We start from the raw sequence: 12,911 nt of genomic DNA, 5'->3' as shown, positions 1-12,911 counted from the left end.
AAATATACATATGTATTTATGTTTACACAGAAGTCACGTACATCAGAAGTGGAACTTCTCCCAATAATACTTGGAGGATGATTGGAAACCTGCCACTTGGCAACTCTCCTCACATCTAATTTCCTCCAACAATGGCCCTTGGAGGTCATCCACTGACTCCCCAGCCTCTAAGGAACACTTGGAAACCAGCTAATATAATAAAACTGTTATTTTACAGATCAAGAATCTTTACTTCAGTGAGAAAAAAAATCATATGTCCACATTTTTCTTTTTACTCACTCATTTATCTTTATTAATTTTCTAACAATTTAAATAATTTTTGTTTCAAATATTTATTACATAAGTAGTAGGCATTTATTTTAAAGTGACTAGCACCAAATGGTGGCAGCCACTACTCAATTAAAAATACAAGATTGTCAGAGTTAAAAGAGTCTTCTTGGCAATAAGAGTCATAAATTTAGCATGTATCAATATATTAATTAAGAAAGTTTGTTTGCTGGACAATAAAGATTTTGGACCCAGTATCCAGTAACTCTTGTCATTAATTAAAAGAAATATGCTAGATCATTTAGGCATATGGGGAGGGCAAATTTCAACATCCCAAGGTACATCAAACTATCATAAAGTTGTTTTAGATCATAGATGCAAAAACCTTGAGTGATGTCTCTTATTTCCTTGCCAGAAAATGCTACCTCATTTATTAAACTTACTAGCTTAATTAATATCCTTATGTAATCCATACACATATACATATATATTTTACTAAATATAATATACATTCAACATATTTTATGTTTGGTATACTAAAATCAATGGATAAACTATAATATTTAAGTAACAACTATGAGTGATATTGGTTATATAATCAATATATATTAAAATTATAGAATAAAGTATACTATTTGTAAGTGACAACTATTGGAATGGTTTGATGGAGAGAACAAGATAGAGGTTAAACTTCTTTGAGTGTATCTTGTCTAGTAGATTTGACTTTGTGACCATGTAAAATTAAGTAAAAGCAATCAACCTCTAAAATTCCAAAATAAAATAAAACCAATGAGATTATATGTATATCCAGTTATCAGCATAACCACACAGTGAATAACAATTCCAAACTATTTGAATCATAACCTGACCAAAAAACTGCAAAAATTTAAGACTATTTTCAATAATCATGTTCTTGGTGGTAGTGTTGGTAATGTTATTCTGGGACTGTTGTTTGTATATCCTGGTTAAAGCAAATGACATATGTGATCTGTGACATGCTAATATTACCATCGACAGTCTTCAAGAACCAGGATTTGTAACATGAAAGGAAAGACATACAGATGGAAGATGTTAGTAGAAATTGTGGTCCTGATTGTTAATGGAAACATCCATGAGAATTCATTCTATACTTTTACATAAATAGGTAATTATTATATAAAAGTATTTATAAAATGATATAGTTTATAAAAGATATATCCTGGCTTTGCTAAATAAAGGGGCCTAAGGATAATGGTAACCATGTTAGCAAAGATCCTCCTTAAAAAAACACCAAATAAATGGTCTTAAAATACAATTTTCTTTTCAAAGAAACCAGAATTAAAAAGGAGCAATTTAAGCATGAATAAAAATAGTAACTTCAATGTTGCCTATTGGAGGACACTTGAACCACTTGCCTAATTTTAAATTTTATTGTGTTTTAATGTTTCCTTTTTTAAACAGAATACTTAAACTAATAATATTATGGTTGCTTTTATTGACCCTTTAACAAATAATAACTACCATCTGAAGAAAAGGCATACATTCTTCCAAATGTGAGTTTTTTTTCCTCTTAAGTACAAGCAAAATTTCACTCATGAGCAAAATTCATGGCTGAAATGATAAATATAGTATTTGACCAGAATAATTATGGTTTATTATTATTATCCAAAGAAAAGAATGGGTGTTTGAAGAGAATATTTAAGTCAAAGCTAAGAATGTGCTAATGTGAAAATCAATTATGCCATCTCTGTTTTTCCACTCAAATATTTTAATCCCAGTCAACATCAAATATGTTTATTTTTCAGACAGCTATCTTTAAAATGAAAGAATGTTTTTACATCTCTCAAAATCTTCACCCTTAATGACAGCCAATAAATATGCTTTTTTTTGTATAAGCTTGAAGAACAGAGTTCTTGTAATGAAAACTGTATTCAATTTTAAGACATAAAATTATTTTAAGCAAAGCTGCTGAAAAAAGTCAACTTGGCATTGACTACTAAGATAAATTTATACTAGGATGCTACGTAGGGTTTTTGTCATTTAAATTCTTAGAAATCCCAGCAGATATGTTTTATATATAAAAAAAACTTGATGGAAGAAATTAAGATCTAGTAGATTAACTTTAAAAACATTTATTTGAGGTAAATTTTATCTGCTCTTTACCACATATGAAGTAAACTAACTTCTTGGATACCGCAGGACGTATTAAATTAACCTCCGTTTTCTCCCTGGCTCCTGCCCAGTGTTACTAGTACTTCACTCTGCCTCATTCTAATAACTTCAGAGTGCAAATCATTCACAGCTGTAGGCATCCTCTAACACTGAAAACAATGACCAGGTTTACAATGTAAGAGAGAAAATCAGTCTGATTCCATCATCTTGGCATTTTTTTCTAGTTATGAAGAGATTACATCCAAGAATGAAAATATACTACAGTACTTTGGAAGAAGTTCTTACAGCTAATGATACATTTTTGAGTGCATGTTGATATTGATTTGATCCTTTTCTTTATAATTTTTCTTTTAGATTCCACCTTTCATAGTCCATGCCCTAGGAAGCAAAACTGTAACATGTATTTGCCTGTCTTCCCCTTAACAGAAAGCTTTAACTCCCTTTTCCAGACTCAGCCCAGCTCTCTCTCTCTCTCTCTCTCTCTCTCTCTCTCTCTCTCATCTATTTTTTATCTCCTTCATTTTATTTCTTCCAGAAAGTTTTCTGTTAAGCTATAGAACTCTCTGGAATGTGTACTCGCTAGCTTTCCCAAATAAGCTGTTAAACCTGTTCTTTTCATTAGGCTGTTTAGAATGATCAAGACAAACCTGGCTATACTCCATTGTTAACATTACTTCTTTCCTTGGACTAGAAAAATTATTTCTAAATCTCAATTTCCAAATAAACATAAAATCAATATTTTGATTTAAATTATCTATCAAGAGATAGTATATCTTAATGAATAATAAACAACGTATTAAATAGTTCAGCTTCATTTTACAAAATTAAAAACAAATTACCCAGTAATAGAGCTGTCCAGATTTTGCCCACGCCTGTGAAATACAAAGCAAATGGAAAGTTGGCCATAAGGACTGTAGAGAGAGCCAAGCCAGACAGTTTGGGTCAAAAAGCAAAATTTTTACCCAGTGCTTAAATATTAGAAGTTATTCACAGCTGCAGATCATTTGTACTCTACGAGTTCTAAGACTATAGTGCTGAGTTTAGCTTTGGCCTAATTATCTGGTTTGGCTGCTGCTGCTGACCAGCTTTTTAGGCTTATTTCCAACTTTCCATTTCACCTTGTGCTGGCAACAAAAAAGGTTTCAGTAAATAAATCCATTTGAGTGGATAAATCTTCATTCTGTTGAATGGGACTAGGTTGTGTACAGGCTCTGGCGGGCTGTGACTTTGATCATCCAGCCAAGGCATTCGCATTGGGGGTCGAGAACTCTTGGATCCTTGGCTGATATCATGGGGGAAGAATTTGATTCTGCTCCTCATTACATTTGATTGTGTACCTTGTTACATTAATCTCTAACCTTGGACATGTGTGGAACTGAGACAATAAAAATCCCAACAACCACATGGTAAAACAATTATTCTAAAGTGTTTCAAAACAGGAGGGACCTATTTACCTTAAGAGACCCTGACCAGACATTTAAGAACTAAGCATCTTGAGAATTCTTAGTTCCAAATATGTTCTGTGTTTATATTTCATAGTAACAACTCATATGTGCAGAAATGTAAATTTCCCTCTTTTCTAATGAAGAAACTCAACTTCCAGGTGACCTCAATTTTGACTCCTACTTCCATTGATGGCAGAAAGCTCTATTTTTCCCTAAATCAAGGTAACTCAGTCACTTCCAGGTTGAAAACTGAGATTGATAGATATCCAAATGTATTCATGGCCACATGTTTGCATGGCTCCAAAGTACTTGCTTGCAGGTACCACCCTTCCTCATTCTGTATAGCAAGTGGTCCCATCACCCTGTTTTACAAGCTCACCCGTGTGATACAAGCATTAAAAAAATGTATTCGAGATTTCTCCAAACCTCCCTCTCCTTTCCTTTTTATAGGACTTACCTAAGCTGCAAGAAGCAAGGGGTCGGGAAGCTGTATAATTGTCATTCATCCTGAGCCAGAGATGTGAGCACCTGATTTCTGAGCCATCTTCAATCATTGCTGTCTGTGACATAAGACATCCTGGTGATTTTAGGTGTTCAGAAGGTATACCTGCCGTGGGTGTCACTAGTCCCTTATGGCTGCTCATCTTGACTTGTCACACATTCTACATTTTCTCATTCTGATACAGGTCCCTTCTAATGACTCCCTTTCCCTGTTACAGGCTTGGGAACTCTGGGTTGCTATGGTTACAGCACCCTGGAGTATATCGAAGTCTAAAAGACTACCTTCAGGCCCATTTGCCTAAACACCATCCCTTTGGCCATTGATTATTTAAACAGATTTTCTGTCAATCTCCCAAGTCTATCACCTCCCCACTCAGAGGCTTTCTTAATTTACAGCATTAATACCAATCTAGGTTCCCTCGGAATCACCTCTTCTAGCCTACAGACTAAAACTTTTTCTCCTTTCATGGTAAAGCAAAAAGTACTTTACAATTTCAAATAATAGTCCATAATATTCATTGGCCAGAGCACTACATGTCATTTCATGGGGGTGACCTTTGTCCCAGCCTGGAGACCTTAATGTGGTGTGACTTCTTCCACACCAGCTCAAGGCTCGCAGAAAAGTGTCCTGGTAGGTTTTTAATAGTAATATATTTATCAATATACTAGAGGCCTGGTGCATGAAAATTCATGCACTGGACGGGGGGGGGGGGGGGGTGGAGGGGGGAGTCCCTCAGCACAGCCTGCCCCGTCTCACAGTCCGAAAGCCCTCAGGGGTGGGAGGCGACCCAGAGATCAGGGGAAGGTGATGCTCCATCACACCTCTGCTGCTGCCACTGCCGGCAGTGCAAGCCTTAGCCGGCCCTGGTTACCTGAGCCTTGGGTAGCTGGGCAGCCACCATCTGAGAGTTGCCTGCGCCTCAGGCCAGCCCAGGGCAGCTGGGGGCCTGAGGAGACTGGGGGACTCTGGAGGCGGGGCTAAGGACTGGGCACCGCCATCTTGTGGCTGTGGTTGCCATCTTTGAGGGTGTGACAGTCAATTAGCATATTCCTTCCTTATTGGCAGTGGGCACCACCATCTTTGAGGACAGGGAAGTCAGTTAGCTTATTCCCTCTTTATTGGCTGTGGGCGCCATCATTTTGTGATGGTGTGAGGGTCAATTAGCATATTCCCTCTTTATTAAATAGGGTTCTTTCTGCTTGGAGATTTTTTATGTCTTGTTTAAGAAATCTTACCCTGCCATGCCACGATATTAACTAAACATTTTTTCAGTTTAGCTTTTTATATGCCTGTCATCTATGCAGAATATTTTTAAGATGTGAGGTAGGAAGCCAGTTTCAATTTTTCCCATAGGGGTATTACCCCCTACAAATTCATTTACATACTACTCAGTAATCTAGTTACAACGTAAGCCTTAACAGGTGGTTTTCCTGCTGAAAAATCTTGAATGGTTCCTCATTATTTATCAAATACAGTCCAAGTTAATTGGTGTTTAATGTAAAGTTCATTATAGTGACAGCTTCCCCCAGATTCTTCCACTTCCTTATGCTCTAGACATACTAAATTACTTAATTTCCCAAATATGACATATTCTTTTCTTTTTTTAATATATTTTATTAATTGATTTTTTACAGAGAGGAAGAGAGAGGGATAGCGAGTTAGAAACATTGATTAGCAGCCTCCTGCACACCTCCTACTAGGGATGTGCCCGCAACCAAGGTACATCCCCTTGACCAGAATCGAACCGGGGACCTTTCAGTCCACAGGCCAATGCTCTATCCATATCCACTGAGCCAAACCGGTTAGGGCAACATATTCTTTTCTTAATAATTTACCTTTAACTTATAACAGTAACCAAGTAATGATATCAATTCTCTGCAGCTAAAGAGAAAAAGTAAGCAGCTAATTTAAGGGCTAATATTGGTAGGACTGAAGTAAAAAATCAAAAACTCAGATGAAGGAGAATTTCAGAAGTAAAATTTTTGCCTGTAGAGATAAAAGTTTCAAGATAGCATTTTTCTTCAGAGCTAAGAGGATAGTGGGCTCTCACCAGTTCTAAAGCACACATCACAGATGCTCAGAAACCCTGAGACCAGGGGCTGTGTTTTCCTAGGCACAGTCTCAGTGTGGTTTAGATTAGGAAAGAAGCATACCACCTTTCAGAGAAAAAGTTAATAAATCTTCCAATGGCCCTTTAAAATTTCTTTTTTTTAGAGTAGTATTCCCAGCTGAAAACATTTAAAGTGTGTTTTTAGTAATCTCCAAATGTTTTATCTCCTCTTCAGGTGATGAACTGCATTCAGAAATAAAGTGAGGGTAACCCTAAGGATCCCGAAATTATGCAAAGTTTGATCCTTTCAAAAGAAGCTCTGAATGTGGTAGGACTGTGTTGCATGGCTGGTTTCCAAGCATGCATCTGGAGTCTATTTCTAAGGATTAGGACAAGATGTCCTACATTATATGTAATATTTTTAATTTGCTATAAGTTAGTAAAAGCATTAAAGATCTAGTCTCTCCTATGTTAGATAATTCACATGACTTTAAATAACTTGATTGAGTAAATGATAGAAATACAGAGGGATTGTTTTGTCATCTTAAGGAAGCCCAATAAATGGTACCCTTCATCCCTACCAGAGTTCTGAACATAATAAAAATTAGGTTAGGAATAAGGCTGTTAGAGAGAAAACACCATCTTTGTTTTTCATAAAAGTTGTAGGAGGTAGCATGCAGGATAAGATGAAATAAGCTACAATCCTGGTAATAGAAGAGGTTATAACACCACATGTTTTCCCTATAAGAGCTGGGCCCCTTAAGGATATGATGTGGTCAAAGGAACACAGAATGTATGTTGCCTGTGGCCAGGCTGGGTCCCAAGGAGGGAAGCAGAGGATCTAAGCTGAAACAAGCATAACCCATTTCTTCTTAAAGTTACAACAAGTCCATCGCTCCCACTCCCACCTCTTACGGAATGACTGAGAAGGTAGAGAGACCAGGAGCATTGAAGGATCGCCTCTCCTCCTGACTCCAAAAGTGGGGGAGTAGATGCCTTCCAACATTGCTCAGCTTTTCACTCTTAGCTTACTAGACCCACTCCCTGGTCCACAGGGTTGTGGCTAGTCTTACAAAGGAATGGAAACAAATATTGATAAGGATGTCCTGCTTCAGCCTTAATTGAATTGCATCTCCAATGCCACTACTGCTCCCTTGGATAGATTTCTGAGTCCAGGCGCCTATTACAGTTGTATCACTAATCATTCAAACCTCATTGGCACACAACAATGACTTTTTAATGCTCACAGAATGACAAAGTCTAAGTGTCTTGTCTCTGCTCCACCTTCTTCATGGCCTTGACCAGGGCAAGTTGACAGTGGGGGTAACTGGATAGGTGGGGAGTCATCTGGAGGCATCTCCACACGTCTGGTGAATGACATGAAGTGCTAAACCTGTTGGCTGGGACTCAGCTGGTGCCATTGGCCGGAGCACTACATGTCATTCCATGAGGTCTGACCTTTGTCCCAGCCTGGAGACCTTAATGTGGTGGAACTTCTCCCACAGCAGCTCAAGGCTCCCAGACAAGTGTCCTGAGAGAGCCAAGTTAAGCCATATGATTTGTCCTGATCTAGTCCAGGAATGTAGGCACTTCACTTCCGCTGCATTCTATTCTCTACAAGCAGTCATCGAAAAGGTCCACATTCAAGAAAAGGGGACCTAAATCCCCAATTCTCATAAGAAAAATATAAAAATATTCCCGATAATGTTGCAAAACCTCCACAGTCCAATTGTTATCAGTGTTGATTTTTGTCTCATAAGGATCTGAAATTAGTCTGAAGAATATATGAACTTCAAGACAAGTCTTCCACCAAGATTGAAAATTACCTTTGTTCTATCTCCTATCCATAGTGTGTCCAGGTAATTCAACAGAGCATATCAGAAGCACTTCAATGAGATTAAATGACAACAATAAGGTCTCCAATAATAAAATTCCAACAACATAGAAAGGTCCCTTATGTTGTATAGTTTCTCATTAATAAAATTTCTAGTAAAAACTCAAATACCTGCCCAACTGGCTTGTCGACCTATGATCCAGGAGATCACAGTTCATTCCTGGTTAAGGCACATGCCTGGGTTATGGGCTTGATCTCCAGTAGGGGGGGGGGGGGGGGGGCAGCCAATCAATGATTCTCATCATTGATGTTTCTATCTCTCTTGCTCTCCTTCCCTCTCTGAAATCAATAAAAATATATTTTCAAAAAATCAAATACAAACACTGAAAGTTTTCAACTTCAAAGCCTTCAAAATCCAAAGGAATTAAATTCCAAATTAAACATTTTTTGCACCTGTAAAAGTTCAAAAAAATAATTCCTCCCCAATTTCTTTTTCTGAAAAAAAAGAAAAAGAAAAAGAAAGGTTCTTAATAACTGGATAGACCTGAGGTTTTTTTTCAGCAGCTGCAGGATAGAAAATTGCTTTCTGAAATGATGAAAGTTCTTCAAGCCTCAAAAGTTGTGTTTATTCAATCTCAAGTCTTCCATCAGCCTCTGCAAAGATTTCAGAAGTCCAGATATCTGAAAGGACACAGCTCCACGGAGCTTACTCATGCAAGGCTCTCATTAAAGGCAAAGGATTTGACCCATTAGAAAAAGAATGGAGTCAAGGCAAGCCCTAGGCTTTGGGAGACATCCAGGTGCTAACCCCAGGGGACTTTTTGTACATACACTGATGTGCTGTCTGGATTAAACCACCAAGATGTGTGCCATGAATCTAGGGTACCCAGGAGCTCAGGCAGAAGTGCCAAGAGAGGTTTTTAATGCACCTCTGACCACGCGCTCAGGCCAGGATGTCTAACCCATTATGCCAGTTGAAAATCTTAAGAAAACAAACTAGCCCCAAGGTTCAGAATTTACACAGCACATTACAAATGTCATTACCCTTATCCTGGTCAGGAGTCAAAACCAGATCTCCAGGCATCCACGGAAATAAAGATAGAGCTATTATTACAAACCAGCTTGTAAATTCCCTTATCCTACAGAATTTCTCTTGTGAATACCAGTAGGTCTTCAGGTTATGTCGGAGATCCATTCCTACGGTGCGACGTACCGCGATTTTCGCTGTAAGTAGGAACCTACCTACATAAGGACCTACGTCACTCACATGGAATACACACACAGCAGTAATGAAGTGAAACAGTAAACAAAATTTAAAGAAAGATAACAATTCCTGACCTTTACTTGTGGCAAATAAATAATAAAAAACATAAAGCACATATGTACATACGTCGAAATGACAGAACTTTTTTTTATAAATAAATGGGAGATGGCGACGTAACTATGAAACAACATATGTCGAGTCTAAGGTAACCTGAGGACTGTCTGTAGTTCAAAGATGATCGCTACAATGTCCTCATACCCAGCAAATTCAGAAAATAAAGCAATCTGCAACTGCTAAAGCAGTTAAGCCGCTGTTGTACCTGTTACCTAATAGTAGTGATTCCAAGGAGCATGGCAGATGCTCAATGGTAGAGGGAAGGGGGTAGATGGAGAAAATTACTACTTTCGGTTCCATCAGAACATCCAGCTGTCTTTAATGGATGTCCATGACCAATCAACTTAAACTTACATTATGGATACGTTAGCCATCAGGAAGTTAATTCTGGTGTGTGTCCATCTTATAGCCAGACACATACCACTTCCGCCAGAGAGAAGTATATGGAATTGAACTGTCTATTGTGGGTTGAATTGTGTCTCCAGAAAGATATACTGAAGTCTTAACCCCTGGTTTCTATGAATGTGACCTTCGTTGGAAATAGAGTCTTTGCAGAAGTACTTGAGATGCGAGTTAAGGTGAGGTTGGTTGGACTGGAGTAGAGTGAGCCTTTAATCCAACATGACTGGTGACTTCCTCAGAAGGGGACAATGCCATTTGAAGACGGAGGCAGAGCCCTGAGTGACACACCTACAAATGAAGGAATGCCGAGGACTGCCAGCCTCCACCACGTGCTGGGGAAGAAGCATAAAAAGTGTCTTTCCCTCAGCAATTCCAGAAGGAACCAACTTGGCAGAGTCATCTTAATATTGCAATTCCAGCCTCCGGAACTGGGAGAAAATAGATGGCTATCATTTTAAGACCAGTTCATGGTCAGTTGTTAGAGCAGCCCTAGATAATGGATACAGGCATACCTCGTTTCATTGCACTTTGCATTATAGAGCTTCACAGATAGCACATTTTTTTACAAATCAAAGGCCGGATCATGACGCGCTGGGTTGCAGTGGTCTGGGACTGAACCGCAGCATCTCTGAGGTCTGCCTGTACCCAGCCTGACTCCGTTATTTATGTTTGACTGCTGACAGGTTTTAAGCCTCACCCCTGCCTCTTCTGCTCCTGCCCCACATCTGGGAAAGCAGATAAGAACGCCCAAGGCTCCTTCCTTTGGCTCCAGCGGAACTTGAAACCACCTGCAGGAGCCCTTGCTCTGGCCACACTAACCACAGCCAGCCCTCCACCAGTCTCCTTTCCCTGCTCTCTGAGGCCATTTTTGGATTTGCTGTGAGTCACCCTGTCTCACCAGAAATCCTCATCATGTGGGTAATAAACATTTTCATAACTTCTCTGTGTGTCTATGGTGTCATCACTCTTGAGGTCTGGACCACAGTTTGGAGAGGTGTCCTTTCCCTTTCCTCAGGATGGCCAAACAGATCTGCCTGATGGCCAAGTTGGAGCACATGCATTATTGGCGATCCTATCCCTCAGTCTTATTTGCAGCACAATTCTATCCCATTCACCTCATTCAAAACCTCCTCATTTCTATTTCCTGCCATCCCAGGGTGGCACTGAAAGTTCTGTTTGGTGGCAGAGGCATCGGGTTTGGCTATGAAGAAGAATTCAATCCCCGGATCAGTTGCCCCTGCTGAGGAAAGGGGCATGTCACTGGCTCAGCCCATGAATGTTCGCAAAGGCTAGCAGCTAGCTGGACCCTGTGGGTACAAGTTACAGCGCTGGGACCAGCCCCACAGCAGGGCATCCTCTGGAATCATGGAACCAACTAGAGTCCTGGAGAATCAGAGCCCACATTGAAAATCTTAATGTGAGAAGCCAGTGGATGTGACCAGTGCGGGAGCTGCAGGGAATGCGTTATTGGGGGCCCAGATGCTCTTCCTTGCAAAATGCACAGATGACACCTTCTCCTAAGAATCGCCCTCAGCCAACCAGGAGCCATGCACCTTCCAGGTTACTCTTCCCCACTGTCTGAGGGCAGATTATGGCCAATAACCAATTGAAAACGGGGGGGGGGGGGGGGGGGGGAGGGGGGAGGGCGTACAAACGTTTACTCTTTTGCCTGGGGCTAGGGCCAATTTTTGTGTGCAAATGATGCTCTAGAGCTGGGCCGGTGAATGCGGTAGCCACAAGCCGCGTGTGGTTATTGAACACTTGAAATGAGGTAGGCTGTTTACATATTGCATTTCAAAAATTAAGTATGGAAAAAAACACACATAAGCTATCTCATCAATATGTATTACATTGATATATGCTGAAATGACAATATTTTGTTGTGTTGGTTTAAGTAAAATGTGTGTAGAGTGTCTGTTTTTTACCTTTGAAAATGTGGCTACTAGACAGTTTTAAATTGCATATATGGCAGGCCTATACTGAGTGTATTCTTTCTGGGCAATATTGTTCTAGAGCAGTGGTTCTCAACCTTGGCTGCACATTAAAATCACCTGGGAATCTTTTTAAAATCCTGATTTCTGGGCCTCATCCTCCGGAAATTCTGTTTCTTTGTTATGGGGTGAGGCCACAACATTAGTAACAAAGAAACAGAATTTCTGGAGGATGAGGCCCAGAAATCAGGATTTTAAAAAGATTCCCAGGTGATTCTAATGTGCAGCCAAGGTTGAGAACTACCGCTAGAGCAGTGGTTCTCAACCTTCTGGCCCTTTAAATACAGTTCCTCATGTTGTGACCCAATCATAAAATTATTTTTGTTGCTACTTCATAACTGTAATGTTGCTACTGTTATGAATCGTAATGTAAATATCTGATATGCAGGATGGTCTTAGGTGACCCCTGTGAGAGGGTTGTTCGACTGCCAAAGGGGTCGCGACCCACAGGTTGAGAACCGCTGCTCTAGAGCTTCCTGTGGGATCAGTCTGAATCTCATCTCCAGAAAAGACCACCTTCCTGCCTAGCTGGCTTCCCTGCCCTGCCCTGTTTCTCCAACACTCTTCTCCAGAGAACACTCCTCGCTAAATCGCCAAAACAGAATCCCACCTTGGGCTCTGCTAGGAACCAAACCTAAAACAGTTGATGTTTTCTATAAATTAGGTCTTCAGTGCTTTATAAGTAACTAGATGTGATAAAGGTCATCACATTAAAACTATGTGAAAAAAGCACAGTGCATATATAATAACTAGAACTATGGCATCAAGAAATGATTGCATTAGAATGACATGCTTATGTCAAGTGATATGGTGGAGGAACGAAGTAAATAATGATTTTGATCAGAATGCTAGAAAAACACAATCTAAATCGTACAGGTTGTATAATACTAG

The sequence above is a fragment of the Myotis yumanensis genome, unplaced genomic scaffold (genome assembly GCF_028538775.1).
Source record: "Myotis yumanensis isolate MYYU_CA2020_CCGP unplaced genomic scaffold, mMyoYum1.0.hap1 SCAF_7, whole genome shotgun sequence".
Taxonomy (NCBI): domain Eukaryota; kingdom Metazoa; phylum Chordata; class Mammalia; order Chiroptera; family Vespertilionidae; genus Myotis; species Myotis yumanensis.
This window is presented reverse-complemented; position numbering follows the sequence as displayed.